The sequence below is a fragment of the Sus scrofa genome, chromosome 18 (genome assembly GCF_054392235.1).
Source record: "Sus scrofa isolate SSC_HxYL_T2T_F1_AM1 chromosome 18, Sscrofa_HxYL_maternal_Yorkshire_Landrace_v2.0, whole genome shotgun sequence".
In the NCBI taxonomy this organism is placed as follows: domain Eukaryota; kingdom Metazoa; phylum Chordata; class Mammalia; order Artiodactyla; family Suidae; genus Sus; species Sus scrofa.
Window position 1 is genome coordinate 26,751,355 of NC_139400.1, and position 12,823 is coordinate 26,764,177.

At 42.8% G+C, this 12,823-nt stretch overlaps 1 long non-coding RNA gene across 19 annotated transcripts in view; it reads left to right on the plus strand.

Annotated features, from left to right (window-relative positions):
* LOC106506781 (testis-specific gene 13 protein) overlaps positions 1-12,823 on the plus strand; it is a 539,004-nt gene that overhangs the window by 186,456 nt on the left and 339,725 nt on the right. For 18 of the 19 annotated variants that reach the window (XR_014833848.1, XR_014833854.1, XR_014833851.1 and 15 more), the window contains one exon: positions 2,556-2,651. This is a non-coding gene — a long non-coding RNA (testis-specific gene 13 protein). Of the gene's footprint in view, positions 1-2,555; positions 2,652-3,482; positions 3,543-12,823 lie in introns of all 19 variants that reach the window. The other variant, XR_014833871.1, reaches the window with a different exon arrangement.

Sequence of the window (12,823 nt, forward strand, 5' to 3'; positions counted from 1 at the left end):
TTTATCATATACAGTACTAAAGTTCTATCAGTACTTAGGTCTTTTTTTGAACTTTCTGTACTGCGCCACTGACTTGTCTATCTATTTGTGGGCCAGTAGCATACTTTTCAGGAAGGGGCTTTATCGTATAATTTAACGTCTGGAGGACTAGTCCTCCCCTCTACCACTTGGTGTTTTCCTGGCTGTTCTCACATGTTTTTTTGGTTTTGTTTTGTTCTGTTTGCTTTTTAGGGCCACACCAATGGCATACGGAGGTTCCCAGGCCAGGGATCGAACCGGAGCTACAGCTGCTGGCCTATGCCCAGCCCCAGCAACACAGAATCCGAGCCGAGTCTGCGACCTACACCACAGCTCATGGCAACGCTGGATCCCCAACCCACTGAGCGAGGCCAGGGATCGAACCCACAACCTCCCAGTTACTAGTTGGCTTCATTTCCACTGCACCACAGTGGTGCAGTGGGAACTCCTTTTTTTTTTTTTTTTTTTTGTCTTTTTGCCATTTCTAGGGCTGCACCCGTGGCATATGGAGGTTCCCAGGCTAGGGGGCTAATCGGAGCTGTAGCTGCCGGCCTATACCACAGCCACAGCAACATGGGATCCGAGCCGCGTCTGCGACCTATACCACAGCTCACGGCAATGCCGGATCCTTAACCCATTGAGCAAGGCCAGGTATCAAACCCACATCCTCGTGAATACCAGTTGGATTCTTAACCCACTGAGTCACAACGAGAACTCCAAAACTTTTTTTTTGAAGGGTCGTAAAAGTTTATTCTAAACAGAAAGTATATCTATATGTCCATTCATATGGTGAATATAAAGATAGCAAAGTCATGATTTCTCCCTTAACTAACTTAAATATAGTTTTGGAAATTAGATATATGTTTATGTTTATACGCATTAGAAAATGGAATTGTTTCTTTGGTGGGTAGACTTTGAGCCTAAGAGATAAGTGTTGAATTTCGATTAGTAGGGGGAATCAAAGATGGAGATTGCGTGTGAGAATAGCATAGGCTAAAGAAGCAGCATTTTACCGTGTCATGTGAGGTCAGTAAAATAACTGGCTGAAGCAGTTGTGTTTGTATTTAAAGATAAAATAAGGGCAGTTAGTGGAAGACCTTGAGTGCATAAGAGTTTTGGATTTGATCCACTCGGCAGCAGAAGGCCTTCTGAATTAGTAATCTATTGCCATGTAACCAGTTACCCCCAAATTTAGAGGCTTAGAACACCAGTAAGCATTTACAATCTCTTAACAATTTCTGCAGGTAAGGAATTTGGGGGCAGGGAGCTCTCTTGAGACATTCTATTTCTGAGAAGCAGGGCAGTAAGTGCAGCCCACATTCAAAGGGAGGGACCTTAGGTTCCACCTTTTAGGAGAGGAGAAAGAACCTGGGAACATTTTCAAACCACCGCACTGGGAGTTCTCGTTGTGGCTCAGTGCTAACAAACCCAGCTAGGATCCATGAGAATGTGGGTTTGATCCCTGGCCTCACTCAGTGGGTTAAGGATCTGAACTGCCGTGAGCTGTGCATAGGTTGCAGACTCGGCTCAGATCCCGTTTTGCTATGGCGTAGGCCGGTGTCTATGGCTCCGATTTGACCTCTAGCCTGGGCATCTCCGTATGCCGCAGGTGTGGCCCTAAAAAGCAAAAAAATTTTTCAAACATTTAAAAAATTAAAAAATAAAACCACCACACTATCTATGTTCCGAAGAAAAGGAGTGATGGTATGATTTTGAAAGGGAAAAAAGTACTATGGTATCTAGCAGAAGGTTAATCTGGTGGCAGCATCACATTGCAAAAAGGGAGGAATGAGGAGGTAGACCCTAGTGAGATAATCCAGTGGTGGAGTGGTGATGGGGTTAAGTTGGTCAGGGGAGATGAGAGAGGAGAGGCAGGACGCATACGAGGGATGCAGCAGAATGATGAGAGAGAGAAAGATGGAAGTGAAACAACAGACTCAAAGCTTTTCAGATCTGTAGGACGATCAGGCATGTAATAACTGGAAAGAGAAACCAGTTTAGAGGAGATGAGGGTGCTCATTTGGTTTTAGACATTCGAGGGGAAATTCCTCAGCAGTTGGAACATGAACCAGGGCTCATGCTGAAATGCCTAGCCGGAGAGGGAACTTTCACATTCATCATCCCCAAAGTGAGGGTTAAATTCTTCAAGAGATGAGTTCGCAGAGGCCAGAGAATGGAGGACCCAGCCTTTGGGGGAAGCTGCTGCTGGACTAGATTAGGAAGAGGAGCCAGATCTGTAGTATTGAAGACGGAGCCAGCTGTGTTCCTGGCAGGAGCAGAAAAGGTGGAGTCATCAAGAGCTTCAGATACTGTAGAATCTGAAGAGAATGATGTTTGAAATGAATGCATTTGCCTGTAAGATTATTAGAGGTGACAGCAGTTTAAGTGGAGTAGAACAATTTTGGAAATTGGATTATAACATTTAATTCGATGATTAACTTTTTTAAAAAAAGTGCCTAAAGTGGGAGGATGAGTGGCTGGCGTGCCTTTCATCATTTTGATTTTGAGATCTTAACATTTTTCTTGCCTCCTTTCAGCACCACCAAGCTGCCCTGGAATGGAACTTCTGCTCAGTTCTTGGATTGAGGGATGGAGGAGGAGTTTACTTCATTCATTCTCAGGGACTCTTAACTGTGAGTGAAATCAACTTTATTGTTTTTTTCTTTAACTATTATTTTTACTTTACATACTGTTTTAAACTATTTTTATCTGTGCTCTTCCCCGCGTCCCTCCTTTTCCCTTCTCTCTGGTTAGTATGACTTCAGGATCAGATCTGAGCTGAGTAATCACCCGGTTCCCCTTCAATCCTTACCTCCCAGCTTCAATTAAGCACAATTCTGTTATTCATTGGTTTTTGTTAATGGAACCTGCAGGGATGATTAGTAAATATGATTAAAATAGTTACTGACAAATGTAAATACTAAATTGAAAGATGATTTTTTTTTTTCCTTTTTATGGACACACCCTTGGCACATGAAAAGTTCCTGGGTTAGGGGTCAAATTGGAGCTACAGCTGCTGGCCTATGCCACAGCCATAGCAACGCAGGATCTGAGCCTCATCTGTGACTTACACCACAGCTTATGGAAATGCCGGATCCTTAACCCACTGAGTGAAGCCAGGGATTGAACCCGCGTCCTCATGGACACTAAGTTGAATTCTTAACGCGCTGAGGCACAATGGGAACTCCAAAATATGGTTTTGTGTTCTCTTATGCTTTGTATCTAGATACATATTTAACCAGTTTTCAAGTTAGTAAAACAACTGTCAATAAGATGGAGCAAAAACATGAAAATATCTTAGAAATGACTTTGTGTGAAATATTACATTTCAAGATTTCTATAAGAATTTGAGATTAAATAGACCAAATATTGTGTAGTAAGATATCGACAAAGCCAGAAATTAAATCTGAGTTTTCTCTACTACATGGTGTGATGATTATTATCTCAATTTTTTTTTTTGATAGGGTTACTTTTCCTTTAAGAATAAACTTTGGGTCTTCTAAAGACTTAAAGAAACTAAATCAGTAAGTATAACAGTAGGAACTATGGTTCCAAATGGAAGGGTAGACTTTCTGCTGTGAAAAAAAGAATTATTGCTGATAAATTCTTTTTTTCGCAAAATGATGTGATGGTTTTTGGTAACATCCTGTTTGAATAAATAGGGCAGCATAAAAGGATGTAGCCTGCTTCTGCCTTGTGCAGGGAAGGTGGGATCAGGGGAGGGGAAGAGGACCTGCAGGAGTGAGGAAAGCCCGAGAGCCCTGGGCATGGAGAGCACACATGAGAAGCGACTGTTGAAGGAAGCGTGGAGAGAGCAGCATGGGCTCTAAATAGGTCACTACTGCCATGCCAGTGCTTACACAGATTTTTCCATTACAGTATTCAGTTTTTCTTGTGTCCATGGGTGTGAGAGGGACAGGCAAAAAGGGAGTGAGGTGTGTCCTAGGAAATTGCGGATTTCGTTGTTTTCACAATAAAATGTCTGGATATGTCTTTTTGTTAGTTTGTTTTCTTTCTTTATTTAAAATTACTCAAATGAATTTATCACATCTGTAGTTGTGTAATGATCATAACAATCCAATTTCACAGGATTTCCATCCCATAATCCGAGCACATCCCCCCACCCCCCAAACTGTCTCCTCCAGAGACCATAAGTTTTTCGATGTCTGTGACCCAGTATCTGTTCTGCAAAGAAGTTCCGTCTGTCCTTTTTTCAGATTCCACATGTCAGTGAAAGCATTTGATGTTGGTGTCTCATTGTATGGCTGACTTCACTTAGCATGATAATTTCTAGGTCCATCCATGTTGCTAAAAATGCCAGTATTTCATTCCTTTGAATGACTGAGTAATATTCCATTGTGTATATGCACCACATCTTCTGGATCCACTCCTCTGTCAATGGACATTGAGGTTGTTTCCATGTCTTAGTTATTGCAAATAGTGCTGCAATGAACATTGGAGTACATGTGTCTTTGCGAGTCATGGTTTTCTCTGGATAGATGCCCAGGAGTGGGCTTGCTGGATCAAATGGTAGTTCTATTTTTAGTTTTCTGAGGAATCTCCATACTGCTTTCCATAGCAGCTGCACCAATTTACAATCCCACCAACAGAGTACTAGGATTCCTTTTTCTCCACACCCTTTCCAGCACTTATTATTTGTAGACTTTTTGATGATGGCCATTCTAGCTGGTATAAAGTGGTACCTCATTGTGGTTTTGATTTGCATTTCTCTAATAATGAGTGATGTTGAACATCTTTTTTTGTGTTTTTTGGCCATCTGTATGTCTTCTTTGGAGAACTGTCTGTTTAGATCTTCTGCCCATTTTTTGATGGAGTTGTTTGTTATTTTGGTATGGAGCTGCAGAAGGTGTTCGTAAATTTTGGAGATTAGTCCTTTGTCATTTGATTGACTTGCAAAGATTTTTTTCCCATTCTGTGGGTTGTCTTTTTGTTTTGTTTAGGGTTTCCTTTGCTGTGCAGAAACTTTTAAGTTTGATTAGGTCCCATTTGTTTATTTTTGTTTTTGTTGTCAATACTCTGAAAGGTGGATCTGAGAAGATGCTGCTGTCATTTATGTCAGAGAGTGTTTGGCCTATGTTTTCCTCTAAGAGTTTTATAGTGTCTGGTCTTATATCTAGGCCTTTAATCCATTTGGAGTTGATTTTTGTGTATGGTGTTAGGGAGTGTTCTCATTTCATTCTTTTCCATGTGGCTGTCCAGTTTTCCCAGCACCACTTATTGAACAAGCTGTCCTTTCTCCATTGTATATTCCTGCCTCCTTTGTCATAGATTAGTTGGCTGTAGGTGTGTGGATTTAATTCTGGACTTTGTATCCTGTTCACTGATCTATATTTCTATCTTTGTGCCAGTACCACACAGTTTTGATGATTGTTGCTTTGTAGTATAGCCTGAAGTCTGGGAGCCTGATTCCTCCAGCTCCATTTTTCTTTTTCAGGATGTCTTTGGCTATTCTGGGTCTTTTGCGCTTCCAAACAAACTTTAAAATATTTTGTTTGAGTTCCATGAAAAATGTCCTTGGTAATTTGATAGGGATTGCATTGAACCTGTATGTTGCCTTTGGTGTCTCATGACTTAAGACTTTTACTTGGACAGCTGACAAAAAGTTCCTGTGATTAATTGAGTATTTTCCTCTTCTTGTTTCCCCTGTCCCCTTCTCTTTCTCTTACATTCCCTGCCATAAGTCCCAGGAGCTTCCTCCAGGGGTGGCTCCCATGCCCAGGGCCCCACACCTGTGGGATAATCCTCCTCCTCCACGGCCTCTACTCTAACACGTCCCAGGACACTCTACACTGGGCTCCTCCTGCATGTTACCTAGACCTTGTCTGTTTAGGTGTTTGTGTTCCCTGCTAGCCTGGGAACTCCTTAGTGGGAGGGGTTGAGTCTTACTCATCTGTGTGTTCCCACATCTAATATGTGTGAGTGGGATGAACAAATGATTTCCCACACCTTGTAGCAGACACACTCACCACGGTCTATCAGTGTGGCATTGGTGTCACCAAGCTTGGGTGGCTGGGAGAGCCAGTGACTAGACAGAGAGAGACCACGTGGGCTAGAGAGAATCTAGGGTGAATTGAAAAACGAGTAGGGTGAAATTCCTGATCTTGAGATGCTCGGCCGAGTAGGTTTCCGCTACGGTTTGGGAGCAAGAGTCAGGAAAGTGCCATGCTGTGTGCTGAATGTTGCAGCAGAGGCGCCACGCACAGACTGCTCTAGAAGAGTGTGATCACTTAGCCTGGGGAGGCTGGGAAGTTCAACATGTAGTTGCTCCCCACGTGGAGAAGAGGGAGGAGCATCTACCGGCCATAGAGATCTGAGGATCGTTCTTTAAGGAGTTGAGAAGGAGCTTGAGGTTCATGGGACTTGGGGAGTGGGCGGGTGGTGGAAATGAGATTAGAAGCAACTGTGTGTCTAATCCTTGTAGCTGATCTTTGCCTTGTTGGGGAACCACTGGAGATTTTAAAATCAGAGGAATGACACAGATTCACATTTTATTTATTTATTTATTTATTGCCATTTCTTGGGTCGCTCCCTCAGCATATGGAGGTTCCCAGGCTAGGGGTCTAATCAGAGCTGTAGCTGCCAGCCTATGCCAGAGCCACAACACTCGGGATCCAAGCCGCATCTGCAACCTACACCACAGCTCATGGCAACGCTGGATCGTTAACCCACTGAGCAAGGGCAGGGACAGAACCCGCAACCTCATGGTTCCTAGTCGGATTTGTTAACCACTGTGCCACGACGAGAACTCCCAGATTCACATTTTAGAAAATTGCTCTGGCAGCAGTGTGAAAATCAGACCAGAAGGGAAATAACTAAATTAAACAGGCTAGTTAGGAGACTAGTGCAGCCATCCTGATGAGCGAGATGACATGCCTTGATTAAGGCACTAACAGTGGAAATGTGGGGAAGACGTTACGGAGTATGCTGTGGGGAGGTAGAATTTGTGAGACTTAGTGACTGGAGCTCCATATGGAAGTTGTGAGAGAGATGGAGGAATAGCAGATGGTTGCAGATTTCTTAATCCTCTAGCCATTGGATGAGAGAGTAGAAAGGAAGCTTGGGTTTGGTTCTGGACATCTGAGAAGGGGACATCCACATGGCAACAACTAGCAGACCATTGGAAATGTGGTTCTGAAGTTTAGGAGAGAAAGATCTTGGGGTGTGAGTCACATGTGTATGAAAGGGCGAGATCATAAAATGGGAGCTAGCTGAACAGGATGAGGGCAGGCCAAGCAGAGGACTGCAGGACATGCCAGCATTTAAAGGACATGCTCAGGGAAAGCCCATCTAAGAACAGATTCAAAGAGGGAAGTAGTCGGTATCAGATGCCACCAAGAGGTCAAGCTGGTCTGAGATGTAAAATGAGGCCATTGGATTTGATCTAATCAGAAGCTCTTAAATTAAAAAAAAAATTTTTTTTTGGTCTTTTTTTTGCTGTTTCTTGGGCCGCTCCCACGGCATATGGAGGTTCCCAGGCTAGGGGTCGAATCGGAGCTGTAGCTGCCGGCCTACGCCAGAGCCACAGCAATGCCAGAGCCACAGCAACTCCAGATCCAAGCCGAGTCTGCGACCTACACCATAGCTCACGGCAACGCCGGATCGTTAACCCACTGAGCAAGGGCAGGGACCGAACCCGCAACCTCATGGTTCCTAGTCGGATTCGTTAACCGCTGCACCACGATGGGAACTCCTTAAATTAAAAATTTTAATACTGGCATCAGAAACAATTCGAATGGCTGAGTGCAGTGGGTGTTAATGAGTATAGACAGTGAGTATGTATAGACCACCTTTTTTTAAAAAAAAAATTGAAATGGGAGGTAGGTTACGGATAAAGGGTAGAGGGAAGGTCTTTCTTCTGGCATAAGTGTACTAAGACAGTCTGAAAGTCTACACATGCTTCAAACAGCTGTTGTAGCCATTGAGCGAGGGCTGACTAGGAACAGGTTGCAGAGTGTTGCCCAGCAACAAGGGCCTGGCTGAAGTGGAGAGCAAGTTCTTGAACCAAGTGGGAGAGGTACCTGGGTTTTCTCCTGTAGTGCTCTCCTAGCTTAGAAGCTGGAACAAGAAACTGCAATATGTCTATATATTTATGGCCACACCTGTGGCATATGGAAGTTCCCGGGCCAGGGGTTGATTCAGAGTTGCAGCTGCAACCTATGCCACAGCTTACGGCCACACCAGATCCCTTAACCCACTGAGCAAGGCCAGGGATTGAACCCATGTCCCGGCAGAGACAGCATTGGGTTCTTATCCCACGAAGCCACAGTGGGAACTCCCTACAACATGACTATTTAACTAAATAATTCTTTTTTCAAAATAATTTATTATAAAGTTATTTTGAGTAACAAGTACTTTTCAGTATTATTTGTGTGGTAGAATATATATAAAATTTACCATTTTAACCATTTTTTAAGTGCATAGTCTTGTGGCATTAAGAATACTTACATTGTTCTGCAACCATCACTACCATCCATCTCCAGAAGCTTTTTGCCTTTCCTGCTGAAACCCATTAAACACTAACTCTCCATTTCTCCCTGCCCCCCGGCCACCACCATGGGACTATCTCTATGAATTTGACTACCCTAGGGACCTGCTACAAGAGGAATCGTACGAATTTGTCCTTTTGTGACTGGCTTCTTTCAGTTAGCGTAGCATCTTCAAGCTTCATCCATGGGGTAGCATTCGTCAACATCTCCATCAGTATTCTTAAAATATGATTTAAACACACTTTTTTTCAAGAACATAACTATTTCCACAGCCATTATAAGTTCTCAAGACCTACCGTGTTAGTTTTACGTGAGGGAGGCAGGCAAAAGAAAGGAGTTCACGTTGATTACATACGTCCCATGTACTGTATGTCCGGACTGTATTGGTTACAAGTGCTGTATTTGACTTATTCAGTCTTCACAACAACTCTGTGAGGTGGTTATGACTATTATTCTACAGCTGAAGAAACAGAATTTCAGAGCGTTTAAGTAATTTGGCCAAGAATACACAGCTAGCAAATATCTGAACCAGGATTCAAGTCCTGGTCCTCCTGATTCCAGACTCTTTCTACAACCCTTCAGCCTCTATTTAGTCCTCTCTCCAATTCTATTATTCTGAAGAAATCAAATTTCATTGCTTCAAACTTAATGAAGATGTGCTTTTTAAAGTTTTCCTGGTATTCAGCAAATGCAGTAATCTCCTCATGATACTAAACTATTCCTGTTTTGTGTTTAAGCTTTTAAGAACAAACATTTCCAAAAGTGCAGAATTACTTGTGTAGTTAATTGAATTAACATAGTATTTAAAGTTATCTGGTGTTTTTGTCCAACTTAGAATTTATCTGGGGGTAGTTTGTAAAACTAAGTTTTGTAGATTTTATACCATTGATTTCTGTAGGCAAGTACTCCTTTTGACTGAATTTATGGTTTCAATCTTAATCACAAATAGGAAAGGAGAAAATTTATATTTAAAAATGAAAAATGTATAACTATTCATTTTTAAGGCGATTACAAAGCAAAAATATTATTCAAGTAATCTGACTAAATAGTTGAAGCCAAAAGTCACAGTCTGATACTTGCCTTGCTGAAGATTTTTTTTTTTTTAACCTATGGATGTTTCTCTAAATTCTTGAATCTTCTGTCCTGTGCCAGTGAAAGAAAGACATTTTTCTTTAAAGATCTGAGCAATGACAGTGACATACCAAGGTTGTTTGAGTGGATTATCTCGACAAAGTAAAAACAATCATTTACAGAAGAGTTATTCCAACAACTTAGGACCTTCATCGAAGTAAGCTGGTGGGCTTTGGTGTTGTGTGAAGGCTGTGCTTCTCTCTCCTTCTTTTTTCAGTGTTTTGCTTTGAAAGCTTTGAGAGCACCACTGAGATTTTGAGTTTCATGTGCATTCTGTGACCATGTGTTAGAGAGACCCAAAGTCTGAAGTTTGTATGGACTTTAGAAAGTCATTTTCTGAAGCCCATTTTGGAGCGGGTTTAAAGAAAGAAGAATACCAAAAACCAGGTTCAGTCTTAGAGTGGATGCTTGGAAAAGGATGAGTGGTTCTCTGGGACTGTTAGAGTGGATCGCATCACCTTCTAAAGTAGTGATGAAAACAAAGAGTAAGTCAGAGGGACCATAAAGCACCCTAAATTCCTCCTTCAGGCAAATGACACCAAGTCGTCAAGGATAGATAATTGTTTTCTCTCCATTTTATTATTTACTTTTTTTTGAAGATTGGCAGGATTCAAAATTTTACAAGCCCCGTCAGTGGTACATTTGAGTATTTCAGTATCTAGGTGATTAGGAGGTACAGACTCTTTTCTGCTTTATTTCAAGGCTCCTCTTTTGTTCTGAGAGCATACATTTAAAAGCAACTAATTAATATCTGTAGTGAAAATTTTCTCATTGTAAAAGTCATGGATAAAGTGGGTCCTTGCCTACCTAGAGCCAGGGACTTAAACTGTAATCAGATATTTATGCCTCATTGTTTTATTCAAATGTATAGGAAAGAACAATGCTCAAGATGTAGCAAAGGTAGCTTTAAAATGTGCAGTTTGTGCGACCCTGGCTGCATCAGGCGAGTGGGTGATTCTGGGCAGAGAGAGTTGTAGAAAAAACTGACTTCTAGCAAGGACCCACACTAAAAAAATAGGAGCGATGGAGTTCCCGTCGTGGCGCAGTGGTTGGCGAATCCGACTAGGAACCATGAGGTTGCGGGTTCGATCCCTGCCCTTGCTCAGTGGGTTGAGGGTCTGGCGTTGCCGTGAGCTGTGGTGTAGGTCGCAGACGCGGCTCGGATCCCGTGTTGCTGTGGCTCTGGCGTAGGCCGGTGGCTACAGCTCCGATTCAACCCCTAGCCTGGGAACCTCCATATGCCGCAGGAGCGGCCCAAGAAATAGCAAAAAAAGACCAAAAAAAAAAAAAAAAAAAAAAAAAGGAGCGAGACTGAGAATGTGCTCAGGAGAAGGGATGCTCTGGAGTGTCTCCATGGTGGGTGGAGTGGCTCCATGGTGGGTCCAGTGGCTGCCGAGAAAGGCCAGAGGGAAAAGGACTCTTTACCTCGGGACTTGGGGGAAGAGCTCATCCTTCGTCTGGCAGAGGAGGTGGAGTGGCCTAACCAGGAGTGCCGACAATGAGGCATTGCCGCCCAGAGGGAAAGTGAGGTCATGGAAGGCCCAGGAGAGTCCTTTTGAGGTTCTAGACCTACCACAAAATCGTGTGCAGAGGCAGACATCATGCTCGAGCTGTCTGATCTAGTGGGAGGGGAGGATAGATTGAAGATTGGGAACTTGGGTTCTGCATTCAGACCCAACCTAGTTTTGATATGTACTAGATAGAGAACCTTGGGGAAAACTGCTCAATCTCTCTTCTTAGCCTTCCAGAGTTACATATCTAAGTACATGTCAACAACAGGATCTGTGTAATTGTACCTATTTTAAAGGAGTGCTCGAGATAATGGTGTAAACATAGAACATTGGCAACAAACACAGATGAAGTGAATGCTGCCCTATGTGTCCAGGGCGATATGACTTTGCTGAAAGTTCAGTGTTAGAGATATGACTTGGGAGTTATCTGTATGGAAGCAGTCGCTCAGACTGAATGACATTGCCAGAGGCAAACATGAGAAATAGCAAGACAGGACACGGAATTTAATTTTTTTTTTTAATCCAGGAAAGTGGACTAGCAATTATATTTTTTTATTCTTTGATGTTTTCTTTTATTACCTTGTGATAACTCAGATGTTAAGGAATTGAATCAGACTGATACCATTATGAAAATAATTAATCAGTTCTTTTTAACACAGTTATTGAGTCTGTTGTGTACACCTGCCATAACAGGTTCTGGCATTGGACCTACTTTTTCAGTGCTGAAAATAAAGTAAACTAAGAAGCCATTGTGGTGGTAGTTCTCAAACTCAGGAGTTTGGCTGACAATTAAAGATAGGTGGCTCTAAATATTGGAGGGTTTTTATGCACAATGAATGAAACCAATAAATAGTAATTTGGTAAATAATAAAGAAGTGGTGGAGGAAGTTCCCTCATGGCACAGAGGGTTAAAGATCTGGCATTGCTGCAGCTATGGCGCAGGTTCACTCCCTGGCTTGGAAACTTACTTCCACATGCCAAGTTGGATCCAGCCAAAAAAAAAAAAAAAAAGAGGAGTTCCCGTCGTGGCGCAGTGGTTAACGAATCCGACTAGGAACCATGAGGTTGCGGGTTCGGTCCCTGCCCTTGCTCAGTGGGTTAACGATCCGGCGTCGCCGTGAGCTGTGGTGTAGGTTGCAGACGCGGCTCGGATCCCGTGTTGCTGTGGCTCTGGCGTAGGCCGGTGGCTACAGCTCCGATTAGACCCCTAGCCTGGGAACCTCCATATGCCTCGGGAGCGGCCCAAGAAATAGCAACAACAACAACAACAACAACAACAAAGACAAAAAAGACAAAAAAAAAAAAAAAAAAAAAAAGAAAAGAAAAACAAGTGGTGGAGATAGATTTCTTAGCTCACTATTTTGTTCAGACATTGTGGTTTCAACTTACTTAAATATCACTAAATTTTGACTATCACTGATTGTCCTGTCGTATACTTTTGTTCTTTAAAAAAAGTTACGTAGGAATTCCCATTGTGGCACAGAAGAAATAAGTCCAACTAGTATCCATGAAGATGAGGGTTCCATCCCTGGCCTTGCTCAGCGGGTTGGGGATCTGGCTTTGCTGGGAGCTTGGTGTAGGTCAGAGACGTGGCTTGGATCCCATGTTGCCTTGGCTGTGGCATAGGCCAGCAGCCTCAGCTCCAATTTGACCCCC